This window comes from Ambystoma mexicanum, chromosome 4p (genome assembly GCF_040938575.1).
Source record: "Ambystoma mexicanum isolate Mex_15411 chromosome 4p, UKY_AmexF1_1, whole genome shotgun sequence".
Classification (NCBI taxonomy): Eukaryota; Metazoa; Chordata; class Amphibia; order Caudata; family Ambystomatidae; genus Ambystoma; species Ambystoma mexicanum.
Window position 1 is genome coordinate 988259174 of NC_090927.1, and position 13256 is coordinate 988272429.

The 13256-nt window shown below is 43.9% G+C and overlaps 1 long non-coding RNA gene across 1 annotated transcript; it reads right to left on the minus strand.

Moving 5' to 3' along the window:
- Window positions 1-3232: 3232 nt before the first annotated feature.
- Window positions 3233-4359, minus strand: LOC138452642 (uncharacterized). Its single transcript, XR_011260282.1, has 2 exons — window positions 4060-4359; window positions 3233-3679 (listed from the first exon to the last, which is right to left on the minus strand). It is a non-coding gene; the product is annotated as an uncharacterized lncRNA (long non-coding RNA).
- Between the last annotated feature and the right edge of the window lie 8897 nt (window positions 4360-13256).

The window sequence follows — 13256 nt, forward strand, 5'->3', positions numbered from 1 at the left end:
CCATTTTCCTGGGCCACAGTCTGATTTCAAGTCACCAGCTACTGACCCTAAGGAAAATCAATATACCATTCGTCTAATATACTGGAAACCTTTGTAAGATGGTCCTGGACATCCCCATTAATGTGGTGTTGCCAATATATATTAACAAGCAGAAGACCAGTTTTTCTTGCTTGTTCAAATAATTTTAAGGATAGTGTAGCCAGTTGATAAGGGGTTATTGTAGGGGTACATAGAAAGGGGTAATTTGGTAGAAGGAGGAACATATATAAACATGGTGTAAATTTAACAAGAGTGTGGGAGCCCCTCTACTGAGAACAAACATGGATCAAATACCCTGTTCTGAGGAATTCCTTCTGCTCAGGTTGGTCTACGGCCACGTTGTAGCTCACTGCCCCTGCATTGGGCCAGTATTTTAGTATTTGGTTTCGTATCATGGCAGGGCAGGTTGTGCAGTAGAAGAGGCATTCGTTTTGTGGTGGTCAGTGATGCCCTTCATACGTGCATATGAAGATAATCCTGTTCTTGAATAGAGTGATACATTGCATATTTTTAATACTTGGGGTGAGAACAGTCCATTGGGCCAGTAGTGAGAAGAAAATAAGCAAAAGTCAAAACAGAGAAATCACGGGACAGAGAGATTGTTGAAATCTGAAGATCTGGGCAGAGAGAGAAGAGTAAGGTGCAGTCACCAAGGTAGAAGGGGGGGGGGCAGGAATTAATTTGAAGTTGAAGGCTGGGAACCTGGAGGGGGAGCGATTTTGCATTGAAAGACACTGGGTAGGTTGTAAAGAGTGGTTGTAGTGAAATTTTGAAATTTGTTGAGTGAAGAGAAAAGTGAGGGGAAGGCCCAGGAGAAGCCAAGAAACTTATAGCAGTAATCATGTTTTCCAAGGGGCGGGAAAGAGTCTAGACTTTTGGCCAAGTGGTGTGTGCGATGCAGGTGGATTTTCCTGATGTTTAGAAGGTTAAGTAGGCGTTGGAGTTCCACAAGATGGGGAAGAAGTTGTTTGAGAGACACAAAACCACTCAATCAAGGACGGTGTCCTTGAAGCAAGGGGAGGAAAGGTTTTGGTGGAGGAACGGGTGATTCACAGTGTCAACAGTGGCAGAGAGATTGACTAGAATGATGATGGACGAGAGGCGAAAGTGGTGGGTAGTGTTTTCTACAGTTGGAGTCATGCCTGTCAGCAATTTCTTTGTAGTGTTTACTCCAAAATCTCTTTCTCTAGTTAGTTGACAATACTGTTTAATGCCATCTTTTCCCATGATCTTGGAGAGGGAGTTGTCAGGGCTGAGGGATCGACAGACCGCTCAAAACCAAGGTCCGGGGCTAAAGGGCCTCTATTATACAGTGCAAAAGATAAGGGATTAGGTGAACTGAGGGGATGATGTTGGAAATCAAGAATATAAACAAATCAAGGTCTCTCTCAAAAGGACGATGATCCTTTAGTCCGTCCCTCTCTCCCATACTCTCTGCCATTAGCCAAATGTCACTCACAGACTTTTGGGGTATAAATCCCCCAGTACTTCTTTCATGGCTTTTGAAGTTGGATGCTTGGCTTTCATAGAGTTTGTCAGGATATCTCTCTTCTCTTGAGTTCAACATGGCACTACCATGCCTGGTGCATGTTGGCCAGACATCAGTTTCTTGAAAGCTCACAATCGGTTGTCAGGCATAACCCCTACAGTGCCAGTCGCTAAACCTGCCGAGACCCTCTAAGCAAGTGGGTCTCAACCACACATTTAACTCACTTCCCCTTAGCTCGGGAACCTCCTCCTTAGCTATTTCCCCTTTCTTAACTCTGTTTGTCTCCCCTCTCCTTCATTTGATTTCTCTCTCATCCTTTCCTCCTCAACTATTCACCCAGCTATACTCTTATCCCATCCACGCCTGCTTTTTCACACCTCTTATCTTCTTCGTAATACTTCTTGCTGCTGCCACCTTCCCTTCTCCTTGCTTTCACATCAGTGTTCTGGCTATGGCATTCCTTATTCTCCTTTGCCCCTGTTCCACCCCTTCTTTAGTTATTCCACTCTACTCCTCCTTATAGCCTTTCACACCCTGCTCTACCTTAATTGTTCTCTCCATCTCCTTTCAACCTCCTCTACTCCTTTTGTCTTAGAAGTTCTCTCCACCTAATCCTTATAGGGCCTTCTCTACTCTGATTGCGCTCTCCACCTCCTACTTATTATACACCCCTTCCTTTTGGAGTTTTTTCTCCCTCCTCCTCCTCCTTCTACCCAGATGCTCCTTCATCCTTCTTTGAGCCCTTTCATCCACCTTTAACCCTAGTACTTAGATGGTATTTCCACTTCCTCTGTGTACCTCCTTTCATCTTTGCTCACCTCCTCTCTGCCCCTTGTAATCTCTACCATCTCCGTCATACTCCTTTCACTCTCTAACACCTTCTTTCTGCTGCACTTACTCTCTGCCACCCCCTCTCCTTTTCTATCCTCCATACCTCACATCCACGCACTATCCTGTTTCTCTTGACTCAAATCCCAACTCCAACACCACTACCAATCCTTTGGCCCCTTTCATGTCCTAGTGGGTCCAACCTCTGAAACTGTATTTCTATGATTGACTGCATCTGGGGTTCTGTGTTTAGTGAGCTCTGTGGTTAGGCAACCCACTGAAGAAATACCCCCAGATGTCATTGATTGCTGTGCATGCCAAAACATGAGTTCCATCCTGAGGCTTCCACTCAGCTGGTGTCTGCCGCTACTGAGCAACAGCTCTCGTTCCCATTTTCATTGGGGCGGCACTGCTTGCTTTCTTGTATTGCGTTGGCTTTGGTGGACTCCAGCAATGTTTGCTCATTGACAGCAGTGCTGGAAATTGCGGCAAGCGAAGCCTGTGTCTGCTGAAACAGTGCTGACAGGTTTACCTGCAGCATCCGACCATGGGCAAATGAAGCAATTGGATCATAGTGCCTTTCAAACCTCTTCTTCTTCTTTCCAAAGTGTGTTAGTTTCTGTCATAGGTTGCAAATGGTACTTTCTGCCAGCACTTTATCAGGGTATTTGGTCTCACTATTGGGATCTTGACTTTCACCAGGAGTAACCGTGACTTCTTCCCTGAGGGAAGATTTCATTCCACTTTTGAGGTTGTGATCCAGGCTTTTGGGACCTTCAGTATTCTCTGAAAGACACAGGAAACCCCACGCTTTGGATTGGAGTATTAATTAAGATTTAGATAGCGGAAAGACATCCAAAGGAAACAATTCAAAAATAAAGGTATCAAGGATTTTATTAAACCTGATACTAATTTAATATATCAAACAAATCATGATTAAATCTGCACTTGTAATAACAATTTACATAGCAGGAAACAACTTTTATTAAAAAAGACACATCTATATAATAAAAATCATCTTATTCAATCATCCAAGCATACAACCTCATCCATCCATTTAGACAAACCATTCATACTAAACACCAATCAATATACGACATAAAATCTATAAGAAAATTCATCATAATTAATTTATCTGAAAGATTTATAGAAAGAACATGAAATCAATTTGACGGGCCACAGCAGATGACATCAGTGGCCTAGGCAATTAAGATGGGTCCCAGAGTTTTCTGACCACGACCTCATCTTAGTCCAAACTCGACCGGTTTCGACGTATATACTTTAGTGTAGTGACGTCTTCATCAGGAGTAACAAAAATATATTCTAACATCAAGAAAGAAAGAAAATCACAGATAATACATATCAATGTGTGAAGCCCTTGTACTTGGACAAAAAACATATAACATCCATAATAAAAATATCTATAGCGGAACAATAGGTAATAATATACAAGAGCCTGCTACCAACCCGGGAAAAAGTTCCAGGATGGACCTGAGGTGTCTGGCAGAAAGTAGTGCTACCCTCTTGTATTGGTGTCTCCGAGAGGCAGATAAGAGCCAGGCCATAGACAGAATCAATGCTACAGATATACAAATGTACACATAAATATCACAAGGTCAGTATGTCGATCCTCCACTACAGCGGCCCACGGACAGGACACGAGAGTCACATACTTAAGATAAAACTAAAGAATATTAACTAACCTTCATTCATGCAATGGAAGGCTGTGCGTCTCTTCCTTAAATTGTACGCTGTGTTCACTTATATTAAACAATAGCTTCTCCGTAGAGGTTCCTGCAGATAGCGAAGTGTGTGGACGCCAACGTTCTTCTCGAGAATGTCCAAACGCTCGTTCAACCAGCGGTCATAAATTTGGAGGTGACTCCCCGAATCCAGGGTTGGCTGCACCTGATGTTATATGGGCCTAAACACAACACAAGAGTTTGAGTATGTGAGAGACCGATTGTTCTTACAATTATATTATTGGCTACACCCAAAGTGAATTACTTCCAATTGAAAATAAATTGATAAATTAATACCACAATTGTGACTAAACAAATACGGCTTACTGAAAAGCTTGCTATTTAGAGAATTTCAAAAAGGTAGGGGGGGGGGTTGTTGCATTTGAAAATTGCTCAATATTTCCGACTCCAGATTGCTTGACTCGGATGGGGTTTAACGGAAAGCCAAAGATGTGGGGCTCCCTTCTCTAAACAATAAAGGCAAGAAGCGATTTGAAAAACCGCCGTGATTCGAAAGGCCCCCACACGACAGAATGTTTACCTTAAGCGAAAGAACTCGCCAGTTCTCACAGTAGCTAGTCACCCGTATCCCAGCTGGGTCCGATTGGAAGTGGCGTGCAACACAGTATCACCGTTTCAAGGGTATTGATATATGCGTGAAAAACATCATGTGATCACGTAATTAACCACGTGACCACAAACTGAACTGGCCTACGTTCTAAATGGCCGTACCCTCTCAGATGAAAAACGCACGTGATTAGGCAGTATACCAGTGTACTACCCGACATATATAAAATGTTAAGACAGGTAGTATTTAGTTACTCGAATTCCATGGTTCCATGGTATTAAGGCCCAATGTTAATGTTTTTAGATTAAATATCCACATTTGTTCCTTGTAATCCAAATTTTTTAATAGTTGGGGTTGGTTTTGTGCATATACTTTTTCTATGCAAAACCATTCCATCTGATCAGCCGTATGGCCCATCTCGACAAAATGGATTACCATTGGGGCATTGAGGTTTCGAGTTCTGATCTTTGAACGATGTTCGTTAATACGGGTACTCACTTCTCTGGTTGTTTTGCCTACATAAAACAACTGGCATGGGCAACGAATGGCATAAATGACATTCTTACTTTTACAAGTGGTAAAGGTACGAAGGGTCCACTTTCTGATCTGTGAAACAAATGACGTAGTTTTTTTGGAAAACTTACAAGCAACACATGAAGTGCAGGGATAGTGTCCCACCACTGGGTTAGAATTGGTATCGCGGATTGTATGCACTTTAGGAAAAGTTCTACTGGCTCGAGTAATCTTTTGCTTCAAATTTTTACTTTTTTTGAAAGCAAATAGAGGTCTGGGTATAGATGTTCCTGATGTATTAAGAATTCGCCAGTTTTTTAAGATGATCCCTCTAATAGCATTACTGTGTTGACAAAAAGTTGAGACACATACTAATTCATCTTTCTTTTCAATGTCTCGCTTGGGTGTCAATAAGAGGTCTCTGTTGGTATATCGAGCTCTCTTTTTAGATTTTTTTATAAGTTTCTTTGGATATCCCCGTTCCAATAGTCTTTTTTCCAAAATTGCTGCATGTTTGACAAAATCTGCGATATCTGTGCAGTTACGGCGTAGACCTTCAGACCATGTGGGCTCATTGTTACAATTCCGTTCTGATTTAGGGAGGCCACATGCGTCTTCCTACCCTTCCCCATGTAACATGGCAAATCAGTTAGGTTTTCCTGGACAAAAATTGCACATTGTTCCCTTTTGCTTGGCTTTTGGGTAGCTGGTTCACTTTTATTCACCTCCCTTGTCACATAGGCAGAATGTAGCAGGGCAACTTTGCGACTTTGGATTTCTTAGCGTCTTTCACCCTAGTAGACCTAGGGCTCTTAGGCTCCCAGGACTCTTTGTTCATATGGAAGATGTTGATGGATTAGGGATACTCTGTGCACCTCCTCCAGGGCCTGAATTATGGTGGGTTGGTAGCACCCACTTCTCAGGGTCATTCCAATTCCATCACCTAACCTCCTGCATGGAACCTCATTATATGGGGCATAAGAAATACAGGTCGATCGAAATATGGATTGTTCAGGTGGACAGAAGTTTAAGATCGTATTACTGTGGCCACTTTGTAGTAGGTTGGAAAGATGCCAGTTGAGAGAGAGCAATGGAATATCCAGGAGAGGTGAGCACGCATGGCAGAAGCAAATTCCTTTATCTTCTTGTGTCAATTAGAGCAGAGGATGGATTGTGTGGCAAGTTAGGCAAACATCCCATCCTTTTGTATGAGGGAACCGAGTCACAGGTGACTCGGTTGGTCTGGCCTCTAACCAATGTACCTCCCAGAGGGTGGATGGAGTGGGATTTCCTGGGCCTGTCTTGTCCTCAGAAATATGGAGGAGAAACATTAAACTTGCTCTCTAAAGAGAATTTGGAAGTGTGGGTTCCAGCATGCCCTAGGAGAATCAAATTCTAATTATGGAGAATGTGGCACAAATAAATGTGACATGAATAATAATATCTGAATGCCCTTAAACACATGCAATGGAAATAATGGGTATTTTAATACACATGCCTGCCATAGTACTGTAATCAGCTTGCAATTTAAGAAAAGAATGAACTGCGGAAAATCGCACACTGCGGAAAGAAGCTAACCAATGAGGAATACCTTCAACCAGCTTACTTTCCGAACAAGTGGCAGGATGATCGTGTCACTTGATACAGCTAGCGCCTCTGACCGGAAGGCTGATGAAGACTGCAGAATGCAGAGGAAGCATTCTCACTCCTGATTGTGAAGCCAAAATGGCTCTAAGGGCTCTGCCTCTGCATAGAGGCTTCGGACGGACCATAAAGCACTTCAAACAACAATAAAATCCTGACCAATACCAAAGGGTGCTAACAATATGCCCAGGATTCTAAAGCCACACTATGAGAGAATCGAGCAATCGGAACAGGTAAAACAAGGACCACAAGGGAAGAACCAATACTAGCCTGGTTTAGGAAATCACTCACTGGCGTAGTCATATAAAAGAATGCAGAAAATGCCCGTCAGGATAGAAGACTGGAAGGACCTAGATGGGCTTTCTTCTTCTCCCTGGATACATGGGTGGGGAGAACACTACCTGGGATGAGAAAGTACAGTTGTTGGTACTGCACAACAGTTACTCTGGAAAGGGTATCCCAGAATTGCAACCAGAAGAGCTAAAGCTGTGTTGAAGAGAGGACCCTGGGAGTGGTCCTAACCACACTGTTGGATACCAGAAGGAAGGCCTGAAGGCAACAAACTCCCCTAAGAACGCTGAGAAGAGAAACACCTGGTGGGAGAGTAAGAAAATTACCTGTCTGAGACCATGGAGATGTTTGAGAGAATCAAAGGTCATGGAGAGACCCAAGAAAGTTGATGTGTTACAGAAGTTATGGGGAGGCTTGACGAATTTGTGGAAACTGGAAGTACTATAAAAGGCGAACCATGAGTAGCCCCAGCAGGAAATGTCCCAGGAATTCATTTTAAATGTGTTTTGCTTATAGAATAGGGATGAACTTTAAAAGATAGGTTTATTGACATTTTATTTTTGCCAGACCTGGAGAACACTTGCGCTGTACAGTAGGGTTAGTCTGGAGGCTAACGGACTTGTAAGAATAGGTCTTAATGTTTTGTTCTCCATTACCGTATGAACTTGTTTTTTTTTTTTACTAGAATAAGGCATTCCTGGAGAGAAAGAGCCTTATAAGAATAGGTTCAAGACATTCTATGTTAAACGTATTTGAGGTACAGGGAGCACATAGAAAACAAACAATACTTTGCTTTGAGTTAGCCTATTTTTGACACTAGTTCACTAAAATGTTTTGGATTATCCATAGAACAATTCCCCAATATCTAAAGGCATTTATCCAGCCCCAGACCTCCCCTTGTACATTTTAATAAAAGATTGTTAGCTGGAGGCTGTGTTGTTAATTGTGCTATTGTTCGAAATCCCTACACTTAGTAGAATGGAGGATAGGTGTCAGGTTGGCAGGGGAGGTTGCAGTGAATTCACATAGAAAAGAGTGAGTGGGAGTGCAGGAAAGAGGAGAGGAAGAGGAAGGCGAGGAATAGGGCGGATAGAGTGCCTTGGGTGATTTGGGTGATGTTTGAGAAGTGGGAGACACAGTTGTCAGATGAGAGGGAAGATTAATGATCTGCTGAAAGTGAGGAGGATATGTAGCAATGTTTGTGAGGGCATACATGGCCTGGAGGGTCAAGGACCGCTTGAGATTAAATGAGTGGAGGGAGAATACCAGATCAATATAGTAGGAGGATTTGCCAGAGTTGAGCGCAATTGTCAAGGTCAAGCCAAGGAAAGAGTACTTGAAAGCCATGTTGAGAGAAGACGTATTACATTGGTGGTGTAGGTGGAGAGGCACAGTGATGCTAAGGTAAAATAGTGAGCAGTATTGCAAATGGGAAAGGGGGTATACATCTCAGTGTTAAGATTAGTGAACATGAGTTTGATAGAGTGCGCAAGTCGGGTGGAAAGAGAGTTCGACTGGGGCTCCTAATTTGGTCAATATATGGAACCATGAGGTGAGCCTTACATTTGTGTTTGGTGATATTTGAAGGAGGGTAGGGAGGGAACAGAGATGGGGAAGCATTGGCAGAGGGAGTAGGGCATGAGGAGAGGAGGGAAGGAGGGTGAGGTAAAGCGAGTTGCCTGGAGTGTGAGTAGAGAGATTGTGAAAGTCAACAAGTGACTGGTCTGAGGGATCAAAGTCTTGCCATAGATTATGTGTATTGGGAGAGTTTACCAGTTGGAGGCTGCTCATGATACTGGCAAGAACATCAGCTGAGACAGCTTCAAGTAATAAGTCAATGTCAGAGAGAAAGAGTTTGGAGGGTCCAGCAGACAATAGATGAGTAGGATAGTGAGGGTTTGAGAGCAATTAGTTAACCCAAGATGTGTTTGCATGACGATGGAGAGAAGTCAGAAGAGGGAAGAGGAACTGATGCTTTGTCTTGTCATAGCATGGCCATGGACCAACAGACTGCACCACACTGGGGAGATTTCAAAAGAATTTCTTTAGCCTTAGCCTTCTTTAGTATTCTCAAATATTAACAAACAAAATAGATCTTGGCTGAGACCCCCAATCTAGTGCCTGCTGTTTGCATCCCTTCCTGCTCTCTCTCTCTCTCTTGCAAAGGAATTAGCAGGCTAAAACAAATGCTTCTCTAGAAGTCTTAATGGGTCCCTTCTTCGCTCACCAGGTTGAAAAAAAGGATATCTAAGTCAAAAAGAAAAAATCATCAGTTTCTCTTCCATTGGATCAGTCTAAATAAAGAAGAAATCAGTAGGCTTTTTGTTGAAGGGTTGCTTCCCTGGCACCCTCAGCCTCTTGTTTTGCCAGTTTAAAGGATATCGTCTTTCCAATGGTCTCTGGTTACTGGAAACTCTGCGGTCATTGAACGTCCCACTTCCCCCACCCAATATGGTTTGGTTTCAGATGCTGGGGAGTAAAACATGTCTGGGAATGTTTGTGGTCTCATGCATAGGTGATATGACCAAGCAGTTTGGGCTGGACTGCCCCTTTTTGGGTGGGACCAAGCCTGATTTGCATATGTTCTTTCACCTTTTGTAATGGCTTGGCAGGTGAAGAACGATGGTCTGGAAGGTTGCTCAGAGCAATGCCAGAGGTTAAGATGAATTTTAAACCTTCCAGCAATCACCTCTTTTGTTTTCCTTAGTCACCAAGAGTGGGACCGGTATGCCCAGACGTGGATGCCATGCCTGTTGGGCCTAGAGACCCAAGCTACTCCTCACTGATGAGGCCCAATGAGGCCGGAGCATGTCTGCGGATACTTGTGGTCTCATGCAGATGGGATATAGCCAAGCAGTTTGGGATGAACTGCCCCATTTGACGGGGTCCAAGCCTGATTTGCATATGTTTGTTCCCCTTTTGTAATGGCTTGGCAGGCAAAGAACGATGGTCGTGAGGGTTGCGCAGAGCGATGCTAGAGGTTAAGATTAATTCTAAACCTTTCAGCCATCATCTCTTTTGTTTTGGTTTGTCACTCCGAGTGGGATGGGTATTCCCAGATATGGGTCCCATGCCTGCTGGGCCTAGAGAACCAAGCTACTCCTCACTGATGAGGCCGAAATATGTCTGGGGATGCCTGTGGTCTCATGCAGAAGGGATGTGAACCTACAGTTTTGACTGAACTGCCCCATTTAAGGGGGGGACCAAGCCAGATTTGCATATGATCTTTGCCCTTTTGTAATGGCTTGGCAGGTGAAAAACAATGGCCTAGGAGGTCGCCCAGAGCAATGCCAGAAGTTAGGATTAATTCTAAACCTTCAAGCCATCACCTCTTTAATTTTGCTGGGGAGTGCCAGTCAGGCCTTCTGGCTGTACTATGAGAGAGTTTCTGTCCTATTAAGTCCCTTTCCCAAGGTCTTAATCTCTACCTTCTTCCATTCAGTCAAAATTGTCTCCAGAGCCTGGCCGTGCTCATCGCCATGCCAAATTTTATGTTATGTTATCCATTTTGTACCAAAAGGCAGCCTGGTGCTACAAGATTTTCAGAACAAATGCACTAGCACAACCCCACTCTCAGAAAATCAAGGTTTTTAGTGAACGTTGAAACCGAAAATGCGTGACAGTGGCCCACAATGCAATAGGCAAGGCACTCCACAGTTTGACAGCTGCCACAGAGAAGGAGCGCCCACCAATTTTGACATACCAAAATCTGGGCATGGAGATAAGCAATATGTCCCTTGATCAGAGAGGACGGCAGGGTACATATGGGCGAACTTGTACTGCAAATATGCAGGCCCCACCTCATGAAAAGCCTGATGGACTAGACACATGGATTTGAAATGCACCTACTTGGCCACCGGAAGCCAGGACCGGGGAAATATGATCCCTGAAAGGAGTATTGGTGGCCAGCTGTGCCGCAGCATTCTGCAAAATCTGTAGACATTGAAGCAGAAAAGCAGGTTGTGCCAAATACAGATAATTACTATAGTCAATCTGACTAAGGACTAGAGCTGCAACGGTATCCAGATAATATGCCGAAAAACAAATTTCGAATGACAAAAATGTCGAAAACATTTTACCAAAAAAAAAAAATTCGAATGTATTATTTTTTAATTTACATGTTGTTTTTGTTTCGCGAGTAAAAAAAACGGTTTCAAACAAAAAATAACAAAAAAACGAAATTCGAAATTTTTTTTTTAGGTAACATTTTTTCGACATTTTGGCATTCGAAATTATGTAATTCGAAATACTTACCATAAACCAGCTGCAACAACTGGGGCACGAAGATGCTCAGGGATAAATTGCAACACCCTTCTGAGAACCTTCAACTGGAAATGTACAGACTGAGCTGATCTGAGTGGACATGGAGAGGGACACAGAACAGTTGACGCCCACATTTCTGACAGCTCAAACAGCAACAGGGAAGGGACTATTAGAGGAGGGACTAATAGAGGAGGGCCAAAAAGAGGGGGGCCAGGAACAAGCTGAGGAAGCACAGTTCACCACCACAACCTAAAATGTACCCCCATTCAGTTTAAGCTAATTGTCGCCCATCCATCTTCCCATGGCCTCCAAACAAGTATTTAGCTGAGTAGCATGAGAAGGATGAAGCAGACCAAAACGAACTATGATCTGAGTATCACCCGCATACGAATAACCTCGGAAGCTGTGGGAGCGGATAAGAGTAACAAGTGGCTCAATGTAAATATTGAACAGGGTGGGAGAAAGGTGGGAACCCTGAGGAACACCCGAAGCCAGAGAAGCAGGTGGAGAGCAAAAAGGCAGAAGAGACAGAGACTGAGAACAATCGGAAGGAAAATAACGAAACCAAGATAAAGCCATACCAGAGATCCCAGCTGCAGAAAGTCGGCTGAGCAGGATGGAGTGATCAACAGTGTCAAAAACAGCTGACAGATCTAAGAGAATCAGTGCAGCCACTCCACATTGATCAGAAATAAGTCTCAGATCATCCAACACAGACACCAAAACTGTCTCAGAGCCCCAGCCTGGCCGGAACTCTGACTGGAAGGCATCAAAGAGATCTGTGTCTTCACAGAACCTCCCTAACAGGGGTGCAACCAATGACCCCAGCAACTGGGGTGTAACCAATGACTCCAGCAACTTCATAAAAAGAAGGAGCGATATGGGATGAAAGTTCGCTGGAGTTATGGGATTGAGGGAAGGCTTCTTAAGAAGCGGAATAACCAAAGCATATTTCAGGTTAGAGAGAATCTCGACTATAGAACTTGAATGGTTGATAGCAAACACAACATTGGTAACAATGGATGGCATAATTTATTTTACAATGTTCAATGAAATAGCATCAGTTGGTGAGACAGATTTCCTTTTTTCCGTAGCCAACAAAATCTCTGCGGCAAAGAATGATGGAAAGGAGTTTGTGAGAAACATGAAGGTGTCTCACTCGCTAGTCCCTGGGGATTTGTCATCCAGGTGGCCATGCCATGGCCATCGCTATTGGATCTAGTTCCTGGGGGTGGATCAGTGCGGGAGGATCACCTGGATGAGGGGTCTTTGGGGAGTGGAAGTGAGACACTGAAGGGTGAGACGCAGTACCCACTTCCTTATGACACCTTTTCCCCATCCTACCCAGTAGGATATCTAGAAAATCAACCCTCCCTTTCATGACACAAACACTTTCTCACAGACAGATTACCTGGAAAGACAACGGACTAACACCAGAGCTGTATACCTGACATGTCCCAAAACAAAGGAAAGGCAGAGTCAGGCAATTGACGATAACTACACACCTGACTTCCCTTTTGCTTCCCCATAGGTATAAAAGGCAGAGCACGAAAGCACACTCTGAGCAAGGCCAAATGCATGAGGAAGCAGCTATTCCAGGACGGCAGTTCAAACGGAGGAGAAATGCGGCGAGACCTGAAAGGATGATAAAGAGGGACTTGCCCTTGCCCTTTTCAACCAAGACACACAGAGCCTCTGAAAAGGGAAACGCAAGACCGGGAATCGCAGCTGGCGAATGGTGCGAAGGATGTCAGCGGTACATGGGAACCTCCTGCACTGATAGCCAGGGCGGGGAGAAGTGGTTGCCATTGTGGTACTGTCCTTTACTCCAGAGGCAGGAGATGCCAACAGAGTTCGGCATAGCCGGTGAGTCGGAAAG